Raw genomic sequence first — 14,619 nt, forward strand, 5'->3', positions numbered from 1 at the left:
AGGGTTTCATTATTCATTTCTTGCTTATGTTAAAATGTCTAACAATAAGGAAAAAGTTAAGCAAACTGGTCTATGTTATCATTAATTATTATGTTTATAACAATTATAAGACATAGGAAAATGACTTCTGCTAAGTGGTCAGAATTAACTGACTTTAGAACGTTTGGAATGGTTTCTGTGTTGAACACCATTAAGCACCTCATATAATCCTCAAGTGAATCCATGGAGGGCTGCTGCAAATGTTGTTTGTGAACCACACCGTTTATACGAGCATGTGTGGAAGCCCTAAGAGATAGAGGAGTCTGGGAACCCAGGTCTGCCAGGGTTTAGACCCATGCATGTAACCAGTGCACACTCAATGCTGTATCTCTATGGCCCTTCTGTACCAAAAGCTGCATGCAGACAGGAGCTGTCTATTGTTCACTGCTGTATCTTCACGGCCTGAGCACATGGTAAGCTCTTAAGAAACTTTGTTGAACAAGTGAATATATTTGTTTATCAGTGTATACAATGATTTTCTTAGGTTGGTTCTAGAAATCAAATTAGTGTGTTAAAGGTTATGGACATTTTACATTTCTGAGGTCCTTATAATGTATTACCAAATTACTTTGCAGAAGGCTTGTACCAATTTATACTTACTCGCTAGAAGTATTATTTTGTTTGTTTAACCATTCCTTTACCAGCACTATGTATCTTTATTTTCTTAAGATTTTAAATGTTTTTGATAAAAACAGATAAGACCTGTTTTCTCAATTTCTGAGTTTTAATCTAATTTTCATGGTTTGTTTTATTTTATAAAACAAAAAGTTCATTTAAAAATATGGTTAATAAGAAAAAAATAAATGCAATAATGATCCAACTACACATAGCTACAGTCAATATTTTGGTATATATTGTTTCAGCCATCTATATTTAGACTTATTTACATATATTTTATGTATAATCCATTATTATATATGTATAATAAAAAGTCAGACTCCATTTTTGATGTTTGACTGCTGGCAGCTTTCAAGCCCCACCACGCCCCCTTCCCCTGCTCCCCTACATTTGGGCAAGCAAGTAAAAAAGACCTGTTGCTTCTTCCTCTGGCTCCAATGAGAAGGACACAACACACAAACCTTGGCCAACATGTGGGAGCCTTCACCCCAGCTTTATCTCTTCATTGCAATAAAATCTAAGCTGATCTTCTTTTCTACTCTCTCAAATCATTTGTGAATCTGCTTGGGAGCCTTTCTCGCTCTCCCCAGAAAGCCTGATTATGCAAGTAGTAAATGTTTGCATATCCTCTTGGTGTGTATGTAGCATTATCATCAGTCTCTATATGTGACTCCAATTCAGGTGTTTAGGGGTGAAGGGAGTGTATCATGTCTTCTTGTGGAGACCACAACAATACAGATTATAAAAATGGAGTTTAACATATATATCTCAAACAAGAATGAGATTATACTGTACATATTTTGTAATAATCTGATTTTTATGTAATAATGTATTTTCAAAAATATCATTAAATAATTTTCACAATACCATATTTAATGACAGTATATTATACCAGTGTATTGTACAAATGATCTAACTGACTTGTTATTGGATACATATGTTGGTTCCATTTTTTTTTGGGTATTTTAAATAAGTTACAGTGAATAAACATCCAGCTATACTTTTGTATCTATTCTTGATGATTTCGTAAGATAGCTTTACATTTAAGTATTAATGCATCATAAGCACATTCACTAAACATTTATGAAGTACGTGAAATGCACAATTTTTGGGACTCCTAAACATAAAAGACATCCAATTTTCTTGCAGGGAAGTCCCAATATAATAAGGGATCCAGAAAAATATTTACAAATTAAAAAATCGAATTTTTGGTTAAACCAATATTGGTTTTAACTGTCTGCATTAAAAAAAACACAATAGCTTTTTTATTTGTGTAAAATTTTATTAGGTGTGAAGTTTTTCAGGGTGGCACTAGTACATTTCTATTTATTTGTGACATGTTAATGAGCAGTTTCTTCTCTGATCTATTTTTAGTGAGTTATAACTGGAAAAGTAGGTTTCATTTGACATTTAAAAAATTAGATTACATAAAAATATAACCACAAGGCAGGATTTTTATAATACTCAAGTATTACATATGTTTTTATAACTACAGAACCTGACAAGTGATTTGCTTTTTTGAAAACTGAACTCACATTACTGAACATAGTGTGTATGTATATGTGCAAATTTATGTACATATGAGGATGAAATAACTAATTTACAGAGTTAGGTTTACTTTCTGACCTAGTGTCTAACTGAAATTTCAGGTTCATATGTTTGTTTTTTTAAAAGATGAGGGAGAGGGAGGGACCAAGATGGCTGACCAGAAGCAGTTGCAGTTGGAGACTCCCACCAAGAAGAAAGAAAAAGGTGAGTGAATCCTGCACTGGCAACTGAGGTATCCAGGTTCTCTCACTGGGACTGACTAGGTGGTTGGCATGACCCACAGAGAGTGAGAAAAAGGAGGGTAGAGCAATGGTCCACCTGGTAGCCACATGGGGCAAGGGAAGCTCCCACCCCCAGCCAAGGGAGGCGGTGAGTGATTCTGCTACCCCACCTTGGAAACCATACTTATTCCAATGATCTGTGCAAACCACAGGTCAGGAGATCCCCTCATGAGCCCATGCCACCAGGGCCTTGGGTCCCAAGCACAGAGCTGTGCAGATTCCCTATGGCTGCTCAGCTAGAGACGGTTTAGGGCTACCCAGTTCTCAGGGGGAGGGGAAACCATCATCACTGATGCCTAAGAAAATTGGGGAGACTGGGCAGTTTGGACCCAGGAGGAATTCCCCATAACACAGTGGTTGTGGCAGATTGTGGCCAGATTGCCTCTTTAGGCTAGACCCTAACCCATCCCTGCTCAATGGGTAGGGCCTCCTTGTGGGAATTTCAGCAACTCTAGCCAGGGGTTTCCTGACAGAACTCTGATCTTTCTGGGATGGAGTGCCTATGGGGAGGGGTGGCTGTGATCTCTGCAGATCAGCAGACTTAGTCTTTCTTCCTGCTTGCTCTGAGGAATCCAGGCAATATGGACAAGTGGGATTCCCCCCAGTATAGTGCACTCCCTCTGCCAAGGGGCAGCCAGAGTGCTTCATTAAGTTGGTCCCTAATCCCATGACTCCTGACTGGGTGAGACCCTCCAACAGGGTCACCGGACACTTTATACAGGAGCGTTCCTGCTGGCATCAGGTTGTTGCCCTTCTGGGACACAGCTCCCAGAGGAAGGAGCAGCAACCATCTTTGCTATTCTCCAGCCTTCTTGGATGACACCTCCATGTGTGAGAAGGACCCAGGTGAATAGGGTCTGGAGTGGACCCCCAGCAAACTGCAGTAGCCCTATGGAAGAGGGACTTGACTGTTAAAAGAAAAACAAACAGAAAGCAACAAAAGCAACAGGGTCAAAAATAGTCCCCACAAAAACCCCATCCAAAGGTCAGCAGCCTCAAAGATCAAAGCTAGATAAACTCATGAAGAGGAGAAAGAATCAATGAAAAGACTCTGAAAACTCAAAAAGCCAGAGTACCTCTTCTTCTCTGAATGATCACGACACCTCTCAGCAAGGGCACAGAACTGGGAGGAGGCTGAGACGGTTGAATTGGCAGAAGTAGGCTTCAGGAGGTGGGTAATAATGAAGTTTGCTGAGCTAAAGGAGCATGTTCTAACCCAATGCAAAGAAGCTAAGAATGATGATAAAACATTACAGGAACTGTTAACCAGAATAACCAGTTTGGAGAGGAACATAAGTGGATCTGAAAAATACAACTCAAGGACTTCACAATGCAACCACAAGTATCACTAGCTGAATAGACCAAGCAGAGGAAGGAATTTCAAAGCTTGAAGGCTATCTTGCTGAAATAAGACAGTCAGACAAGACTAGAGTAAAAAGAATGAAAAGGAACAAACAAAATCTCTGAGAACTATGGAATTATGTAAAAAGACCAAACTGTGACTGATTGGGGTATGTGAAGGAGATGGGGAGAATGAAACCAAGTTGGCAGGGAGAATGAAATCAAGTTGGAAAACATACTTCAGGATATCATCTTGGAGAACTTCCCCAACCTAACAAGACAAGCCAATATGCAAATTCAGGAAATCCAGAGAACCCCAGTAAGATACTCCATGAGAACATTAACCCCAAGACACATAATCATCAGATTCTCTAAGGTTGAAATGAAGGAAAAAATGTTAAGGGCAGCCAGAGAGAAAGGCCAGGTCACCTACAAAGGGGAACCCATCAGACTAACAGCAGAACTCTCAGCAGAAACCCTACAAGCCAGAAGAGGTTGGGGGCCAATATTCAATATTCTTAAAGGAAAGAATTTCCAATCCAGAATTTCATATCTGGCCAAACTAAGCTTTATAAGCAAAGCAGAAATAGAATCCTTTTCAGACAAACAAATGCTGAGGGAATTTATCACCACCAGGCCTGCCTGGCAAGAGCTCCTGAAGGAAGCAATAAATTTGGAAAGGAAAAACCACTACCAGCCACTACAAAAACACACCGAAGTACAAAGGCCAATGACGCTATGAAACAACTACATTAACAAGTCTGCAAAGTAACCAGCTAGCATCATGATGACAGGATCAAATTAACACATAAAAATATTAACCTTAAATGTAAATGGGCTAAATGCCCCAATTAAAAGACACAGAATAGCAATCTAGATAAAGAGTCAAGACTCATCCGTGCGCTGTATTCAAAGGACCAATCTTAGTGCAAAGACACACATAGGCTCAAAATAAGGGATGGAGGAAAATTTACCAAGCAAATAGAAAAGAGAAAAAAGCAGGAGTTGCAATCCTAGTTTCTGACAAAACAGACTTTAAACCAACAGAGATAAAAAAGACAAGGGCATTATGTGATAGTAAAGATTCAATTCAACAAGAAGTACTAACTATTCTAAATATATATGCACCCAATACAGGAGCACCCAGATTCATAAAGCTAGTTCTTAGAGATCTACAAAGAGACTCAGACTCTCACACAATAATAGTGGGAGACTTTAACACTCCATTGTCAATATTAGATGGATCAACGAGACAGAAAATTAACTGGATCAAGTGGACCTGATAGACATCTACAGAACTCTCCACCCCAAAACAACAGAATATACATTCTTCTCATTGTCACATGGCACTTACCCTAAAATCAATCACATAATTGGAAGTAAAACACTCCTTAGCAAATGCAAAAGACCTGAAGTCATAACGGTCTCTCAGACCACAGCACAAATTGGAACTCAAGATTAAGAAACTCACTCAGAACCACACAACTACATGGAAATTCAACAATCTGCTCCTGAATGACTCCTGGGTAAATAATGAAATTAAGGCAGAAATCAAAAGTTCTTTGAAACCAATGAGAACAAAGAGACAACATACCAGAATCTCTGGGAGGCAGCTAACGCAGTGTTAAGAGGGAAATTTATAGCACTAAGTGCCCACATCAAAAAACTAGAAAGATCTTAAATGGATATTCTAACATCATAACTAAAAAAACTAGAGAACCAAGAGCAAACAGACCCCAAAGACAGCAGGAGACAAGAAATAACCAAGATCAGAGCTGAACTGAAGGAGACAGAGACATGAAAAACCTTTCAAAAAAAATCAGCTGGTTTTTTGAAAAATAAATAAATAAATAAAATAAACCACTAGCTGCACTAATAAAGAAGAAAAGGGAAAAGAATCAACTAGACACAATAAAAATTGATAAATAGGATATCACCGCTGACCCCTGAAAACTAGACAACCATCAGAGAATACTATAAACATCTCTGTGCAGATAAACTAGAAAATCCAGAAGAAATGGATAAATTCTTGGATACACGCACCCTCCCAAGATTGAACCAGGAAGAAGTTGAGTCCCTGAATAGACCTATAACAAGTTCTGAAATTGAGGCAGTAATAAATAGTCTACCAACCAAAAAAAAGCCCAGGACCAGATGGATTTACAGCTGAATTCTACCAGAGGTACAAAGAGGAGCTGGTACCATTTCCTCTGAAACTATTCCAAGAAATTGAAAAGGAGGGACTCCTCCATAACTCATTTTATGAAACCAGCATCATCCAGATACCAAAACCTGGCAGAGATCAACAAAAAAAGAAAACTTCAGGACAATATTCCTGATGAACATCAATGCAAAAATCCCCAATAAAATAGTGGCAAACTGAATCCAGCAGCATATCAAAAAGCTTATCCACCACGATCAAGTCAGTTTCATCCCTGGGATGCAAGGCTGGTTCAACATATGCAAATCAGGAAGCATGATTCATCACATAAACAGAACTAAAGACAAAAACCATATCTCAATAGACGCAGAAAAGGCCTTTGAAAAAATTCAACATCCATTCATGTTAAAAACTCTAAATAAACTAGGTATTGATGGAACATACCTTAGGTATTGATGGAACATGACTCAAGATAATAAGAGTCATCTGTGACAAACCCACAGCCAATATCATACTGAATGAACAAAAGCTTGAAGCATTCCCCTTGAAAACTGGCACAAGGCAAGGATGCCCTTTCTTGCCACTTCTATTCAACATAGGTATAAGTTCTGGCCAGGGCAATCAGGTAAGAGAAAGAAATAAAGAATATTCAAATAGGAAGAGGGGAAGTTAAACTGTCTCTGTTTGCAGATGACATGATCCTATATTTAGAAAACCCCATCATCTCAGCCCAAAAGCTTCTTAAGCTGATAAGCAACTTCAACAAAGTCTCAGGATACAAAATGAATTTGCAAAAATTACAGGCATTCCTATATGCCAACAATAGACAAGCAGAGAGCCAAATCATGAATGAACTCCCATTCACAATTGCTACAAAGAGAATAAAATACCTATGAATACAGTTAACAAGGAACATGAAGGACCTTCTCAAGGGGAACTACAAACCACTGCTTGAGGAAATCAGAGAAGATATAAACATTCCATGCTCATGGTTGGAAAGAATCAATATCATGAAAATGGCCATACTGCCTAAAGTAATTTATAGATTAAATGCTATTTCCATTAAACTACCATTGACATTCTTCACAGAATTAGAAAAATCTACTTTCAAATTTATATGGAACCAAAAAAGAACCTGTATAGCCAAGACAATCCTAAGCAAAAAGAACAAAGCTGGACACTTCATGGTACCTGCCTTCAAACTATACTACAAGGCTACAGTAACTAAAACAGCATGGTACTGGTACAAGAAAAGACACATAGACCAATGGAACAGAATAGAGACCTCAGAAATAAGACCACACATCTATGACCATCTGATCTTTGACAAACCTTATGAAAACAAGCAATAGGGAAAGGATTCCCTAGTAATAAATGGTTCTGGGAGAACTGGCTAGCCAAATGCAGAAAATTGAAACTGGACCCCTTCCTTACACCTTATACAAAAATTAACTCAAAATAGATTAAAGGCTTAAATGTAAAACCCAAAACTATAAAAACCCTAGAAGAAAATCTAGGCAATACCATTTAGGACATAGGCACAGGCAAAGATTTCATGAAAAAAACGTCAAAAACAATTGCAACAAAAGCAAAAATTGACAAGTGGGGTCTAATTAAAACTGAAGAACTTCTGCACAGCAAAAGAAACTATCATCTGAGTGAACAAACAACCTATAGAATGGGAGAAATTTTTTGCAATCTATCCGTCTGACAAAGGTCTAATATTAAGAGTCTACAAAGTACTTAAACAAATTTACAAGAAAAAAAAACCATTAAAAAGTGGGCAAAGGACATGAACAGACACTTTTCAAAAGAAGACATTTATGTGGCCAACAAATGTGAAAAAAAGCGCAACATCACTGATCATTAGAGAAATGCAAATCAAAACCACAATGAGATACCATCTCATGCCAGTCAGAATGGCAATTATTAAAAAGTCAAGAAACAATAGATGCTGGCAAGGCTGTGGAGAAATAGAAATGCTTTTACACTGTTGGTGGGAATGTAAATTAGTTCAACCATTGTGGAAGACAGTGTGGTGATTCCTCAAAGACCTAGGACCAGAAATACCATTTGACCCAGGAATCCCATTACTGGGTATATACCCAAAGGAATATAAATCATTCTATTATAAAGATACATGCATGCCTATGTTCATTGCAGCACTATTCACAATAGCAAAGACATGGAATCAACTCAAATGCCCATCAATGATAGGCTTGATAAAGAAAATGTGGTACATATACACCATGGAATACTATGCATCCATAAAAAGGAATGAGATCATGCCCTTTGCAGGGACATGGATGGAGCTGGAAGCCATTATCTTCAGCAAACTAATGCAGAAACAGGAAATCAAACACTGGATGTTCTCACTTATAAGTGGGAGGTGAACAGTGAGAATACATGGACACAGGGAGGGGAACAACACACACTGGGACCTGTTTTGGGGTGGGGCAGAGCATCGGGAAAAATAGCTAATGCATGCTGGGCTTAAATACCTAAGTGTTAGGTTGATAGGTGTAGCAAACCACCATGGCCCATGTTTACCTATGTAACAAACCTGCATGTCCTGCACTTGTATCTCGGAACCTAAAATTAAATTAATTTTTTTTTTCAAAAAAGAGACTGGGGTCTGGGTATGTTGCCCAGGCTGGCCTGAAAGCACTCCTCTGGCCTTAGCTTCTTGAGTGGCTTGGACTTCAAGTGCTTACCACCACACCTGCTTTAATATTTCCTTAAATTAAGGATCCTCGGTAGTCCATTCTGGCTCTCTTATGCCCCATTAAAATTGTGGGGACAGGGAAGATTCGGGAAGTGTACTCTATACTAGCTTCTTCCCACCCGTGAACATTCTGATAATGCCCCTGTTGGCATTTCCTTCCCTCCTGGGCAACCACTGGTTTAGGGGAGCGCCTGTTGACAGGAAGTGTCCTCTCCGGTGTGCCTGGATGAAAAAAAAGGCTAAACGCTATCTTTTTTAGATATATCTTTTGAAAATCATTTTAAGTGATTACTTTAAACAGTTATGATATTTTATAAACTAATATTAAAAAACTAGTTAAAAAAATTAAAAATATTTTTAAAATAAAATAATTGATGGTATACATAGACATAAATTCTTGAAATAGAATTGGATTATAAATTCTTCCTTTGCTTAAAAGAAATAAATATTTCTAAAGTGGTTTTAATCTAGATGTTTTATTAGTCCATCGTCAAGGATTAATTTTAAATGTCTTTAGATATAAATTTGTTAATTCATTATTCTGTACTTTACATTTCCTTCATTATAAGAAAAAAATATGCCAAGAAAATATTCATTGTGCTTTAAGTTAATGAATTCCACTGAATGGTTATATTATTGGAGGGATGATTTTAGGTTAGTGCATGTAATATTTTTTCATGATTGTCTTTTTTAAAAACAGTATTATTGGCTGGGTGTGGTGGCTTACACCTGCAATCCCAACACTTTGGGAGGCTGAGGCAGGAGGATTTCTTGAGGCCAGGAGTTCAAGACTAGCCTGGACAACATAGGGAGACTCTGTCTCTACAAAAATAGAAGTAAAACATTATCTTAGCGTGGGGGCTCACACCATTGGTCCCAGCTACTTGGGAGGCTGAGTCAGGAGAACTGTTTGGACCTGGGAGGTCGAGGCTGCAGTGAGCTCTGATTGTGCCACTGCACTTCAGCCTCAGTGACTGAGAGAGACCTTGTCTCAAAAAACAAACAAACAAAAAACTCCCCAGCATTACTGAGGTATAACTGACATGCAGTAAACTATACATATTTAAAGTGTACAGTTTGAAAAGTTTGGACAGATGTATACACTATTTATTTCCTCTAGTGACTTTTAAAAATAAAGTTTTAAATTTTGATAAGAGGTTCAATTTATTAGTTCTTTCTTTCGTAGATCATGCTTTTAGTGTTGTAATTAAAAAATCATTGCCTAACTCAAAATCACAAAGACTTTATCCTGTGTTTTCTTCTGGAAATAGTTTTAGCTTTTACATTTGGGTCTATGGTCCATTTTTATTAATTTTTGCATAAAGTGCAAGGTATGGATAAAAGTTCTTTTTTTTTCATGTGGATATTCAATTGTTCTAGCAGTATTTTTAGAAAAAAAAAATCCTTTCTCTACTAAATTGCCTTTACATCTTTGGGCAAAATCAGTTGACCATGGATTCTTTTTTGTGTTCCATTGATTTATTCATCATTGCAATGCAAATATTACACTGTCTTGATTAATGCAGCTTTATAATAAGTCCTGAAATCACATAAGTCATCTTTGCCCTTTTTTGACATTGTTTTTGGTCTTTGCATTTCAATATGAATTTTAAAATTGACTTGTTAATTTCTACGAAAAATGTTGATATTTTGTTTGAGATTGCCTGGAATCTGCAGATGAATTTTTAAAGAATTGACATCTTAACAATATTGATTGTTTGGGCCCTTGAACAGTGTGTACCTCTCCATTTATTTAGATCTTTAATTTCCCTCAGAAATGTTTTGTAGTTTTCAGTGTACAGGGCTTGCACATCTTTTAACAGATTTTTCACCATTTCATATTTTTATGCTATTGTTAATTATGTTGCTTTATGATTTCAATATCTGATTATTTATTGCTACTATATAGCAATACAGTTGCTTTCTGAATATTGACCTTGTATCAGGCCTGAATCATTGCTCAACTCACTGGTTAGTTTAGTAGTATTTTTGAAGATTTCGTGGGATTTTCTGCATAGATGATCATGTTGTCTGCAAAAAAGTGTTATTTCTTTCTTTCCTATCTGAATGCCTTTTATTTTCTGCCTTGACTTGTGACCTGGTTAGAACCTCCAGTACAATGTTTAATACAAATAGTTAAAGCAGTTATGCTAACAAGTATGCTTTTCTTGTTTATGATCTTAAGCAAAAGCATTCTCATGTTTCATTATTAAGTATAATGCTAGCTGTAGAGTTTTTATCAGGTCGAGAAAGCTCCTTTCTATTCCTAGTTTGCTAAGAATTTTTATCTTGAATGGATGTTTGGATTTTGTGAAATCTTTTAAAATGTCTGTTAAGATGAGTATGTATTTTTTTCTTTTTCAATCTGTTAATATAATGATTAATATTAATTGATTTTTCATCTTTTATCTTATTTTAAAATTTTAAATTATTTTAATTGACAAATTAAAATTGTATAAATTTGTGGTATACAAATGATGTTTCAAAATATATATGCTTTGTGAAATGGATAAATCAAGATAATTAACATACGCATTACTCACATCTTTACCATTTATTTGTGTAGTCATTGAATTTTTTTCTTTTTTGTAGAGACAACATCTCCCTATATTGTGCAGGTTGGCCTCAAGAGATCCTCCCACCTCGGTCACCCAAAGTGTTGGGATTACAGGCATGAGCCACCATGCCTGGACTGTCATTGATTTTTTAATATTAAACTAATCTTCATGCCTAGGATAAATCTCACTTGGCCATGATATAGTATCCTTTATATATGTTGTTTGATTTACTTTTCAGAAATTTGTATTATAATTTTTGTATCTATGTTCATGAGGGATACTGGTCTACATTTTTATTGAAATATCTTTGTCAAGATTTTGGTCTCATGGTAATGCTTATATCAAAGACTTGTGAAGTATTCCCTCCTCTTTGATTTTCTGGGAGAGTTTTGTAGAATTGGTATTATTTCTTCCATAAGTGTTTGGTAGTATTTACAGTGAAGCCACCTTAGCCTGGAGATTTCTTTGTGGGAAGGTTTCTAGCTACAAATTTAATTTTTAAAATAAAGTCATGGCTATTCAGATTATCTATTTCCTTTTTAGTAAACTTTGGTTACTTCTGTCTTTTAAGGAAATGTGTATATTGCATCTCTAGGTTGTCAAATTTATTGCATGAGATCATATATATTTCCTTATTTTTCACCATCTGTGGAATCTTAGTTATGTTATTTCTGTCACCCCCAATATTGGTAATTTGTGTTTGCTCTCTTTTTTCCTACTCAGTTTGGCTAGAGGTTTATCAATTTTATTGATCTTCTTAGGAAATCAGCTTTGGGTTTCACTAATTTTCTCTTATATTTTGCTTTTTTCAACTTCATTGATCTCTGCTGTGGTTTTTATATTTCCTTTTTTCTGCTTACTTTGGGTTTCATTTACTTTTCTTTTTCTAGTGTCTTAGAATGAAAACTGGAGGTCACTGACTTGAGATTTTCCTTCTTTTATAATAGAGGCCTTTACATGCTGTTTACCTCTAAATTTTACCTTAGTGGTGTGGAGGCAGAATAATGCCCCTACCCAGAGGTGTCCATATTATAATTCCCAGAAGCTGTGAATATATTACCTTACATGGCAAAAGGGATTTTGCAGAAATGATTAAGTTGAGGATTTTGAAATGAGGAGAGTATTCTGGATTCTCTAGGTGATGCCAATTTAATCACAAAAGTTCTTCTCATTGGGAGGCAGAAGGGTCAGAGTCAGAGGAGATGTGATGAGGGAAGCAGAGGTTGGAGTGATGCAACTGCTGGTTTTCAAGATGGAAGAGAGCCCCAAGACGAGACATGTGGGCAGCCTGTAGAAGCTGGAAAAGACAAGGAAATGATTCTCACCTTGTGCCCCTGGAAGGGACACAGCCCACTTCACACTTTGATTTTAACCCAGCGAGACTCCTAATTTCTAGAAATGTATGATAATAAACTCATGTAGTTTTAAGCCACTACATTTGTGATAATGTCTTAGAGCAGCAATAGGAAACGCATACATGTGGCATCCCCCAAGTTTTGGTATGTTGTGTTTTTGTCTTCAGTCAGTTCAAAACACTTTTAAATTTCCTATACACTTTTAAATTTCCTATTTGATTTCATCTGGACCCATTGATTATTTAGTAGTGGGTAGTTTGAGGGATTCTGTAGATTTTCCAGATATCTTTCTGTTAGTGATTTCTTATCCAATTCCATTGTGGTCAGAGCACATATTTTGTATGACTTGAATCCTTTTAAACTTATTGGGACTTGTTTTATGACCCAGAATATAGTTTGTCTTGGTAAAACATCAAGTACACTTGAAAGTGTATTCTATTGTTGTTGGGTGGAATATTCTACACATGTCAAGTTGGCTGAATTGTGTTGCTCAAATCTACATTCTTACTTATTTTCTGTCTACTGGTATCATTTATTGAGAGAGAGAGAGGGCTATTAAAATCTCTGATTATAGTTTTAGATTTGCACAGTTATATTTACAATTATTTTGTGTTTTCTGATTAAATGACTTCTTTATCAATATGAAATTACCTTCTGTATTCCTGGTAATTGTCTTTTCTCTGAAATCGACCCTGTTTGATACTAATGTAGCCATGTTAACTTTCTTATGAGCTTAGTTTTTTATCTAATCTGATAACCTTTCAACTGGGATGTTTAGACCATTTGCTTTAATGTGACTACTGATATTGTTAGGTTTAAATGTCATCTTCTTGTTTGTTTTCTATTTACCCTATCTATTCTTTGTTCCCCTTTTTCTGCCTTGTTTGGGTTTTTTAAAGATGATTTCATTTTATCTCCATTGTTGGCTTATGAACTGTAACTCTTTATGTTCTTTTAGTTGTGACTTTAGCATTTGTTGTCTATCTCTTCAATGTAATAGTCTACTTTCAAGTGATACTACAATACTTCACATAGAGTATAAGAACTTTATAATTGTATAATTCTGTTTCTCCCTTCTCATCTTTTGTGCCTTTGTTTTCATACATTTTGCCTCTAAATATGTTATAAACCCAACAATAGGTTGTTTTTATTTAGTATTGTTATAGTTTACTAGTATTATTATAATAAATTATCTTTTTAAATGACTTAAATACTAAGAAAAAATCTTGTATATTTACCCTTGTAATGAACATTTATAGTGTTCTTCAGGGTTTCCTGTGGATGAATATTTCCATTTGCTATCATTTTCCTTCTGCCTAAAGAACTTCCTTTAACATATAATATAAAGGAAGTATTATACATAGTATTTATGTAATATATATCTGCTGGTTATTAATTCTTTCAGCTTTGTATCCCTGGAAAAGTTTTTATTCCATCATTGTTTGTGAAAGATACTTTCACTGGGTATAGAATTCTAGGTTGATAGGTTTCTTTTTTCTTTCAGTACTTTAAAATTTTTGCTCTGCTGCCTTTTCACTTGCATTGCTTCTGATGATAAATCTACTGTCATTCTTATCTTTGTACCCCATCTTTGTACATATCTTCTTTTGTTTGGGCTGCTTTTGAGATTTTGTCTTTATCACTGGTATTGAACATTTTATTGTATGTGCCTTTTCTTCATGTTTATTCTTGTTGGTGTTTGTGAATCTCTTTGAATCTGAATTTATGGTTTTCATCAAATTTGAAAAAAATTAGCTTTTATTCCTTCAAATATGTTTTCTTTTCCTCGTCCTTTCCTGGGACTCTAATTACACATATTTATGTCACTTAAAGTTGTTTGACAGCTCACTGATTCTCTTTTCATTTTAAAAATACTTTTTTCTCCCAATGTTTCCTTTTGAATAGTCTCTATTGCTATGTGTTCAAGTTAACTGATCTTTTCTTCTGCTATTGTCTATGTCTAATCTGCTATTATCACATTCCATGTTTTTTT

At 35.9% G+C, this 14,619-nt stretch overlaps 1 long non-coding RNA gene across 2 annotated transcripts in view; it reads left to right on the forward strand.

Moving 5' to 3' along the window:
* Positions 1-12,403, forward strand: part of LOC129035152 (uncharacterized) — a 30,148-nt gene extending 17,745 nt beyond the window's left edge. The window contains exons 3-4 of one of the 2 annotated variants that reach the window (XR_008502126.1): positions 2,332-2,409; positions 11,306-11,458. This is a non-coding gene — a long non-coding RNA (uncharacterized LOC129035152). Of the gene's footprint in view, positions 1-2,331; positions 2,410-11,305 lie in introns of both variants that reach the window. The other variant, XR_008502127.1, reaches the window with a different exon arrangement.
* The last annotated feature ends 2,216 nt before the right edge of the window (positions 12,404-14,619 follow it).

Source organism: Pongo pygmaeus, chromosome 3, assembly GCF_028885625.2.
Source record: "Pongo pygmaeus isolate AG05252 chromosome 3, NHGRI_mPonPyg2-v2.0_pri, whole genome shotgun sequence".
NCBI lineage: Eukaryota > Metazoa > Chordata > Mammalia > Primates > Hominidae > Pongo > Pongo pygmaeus.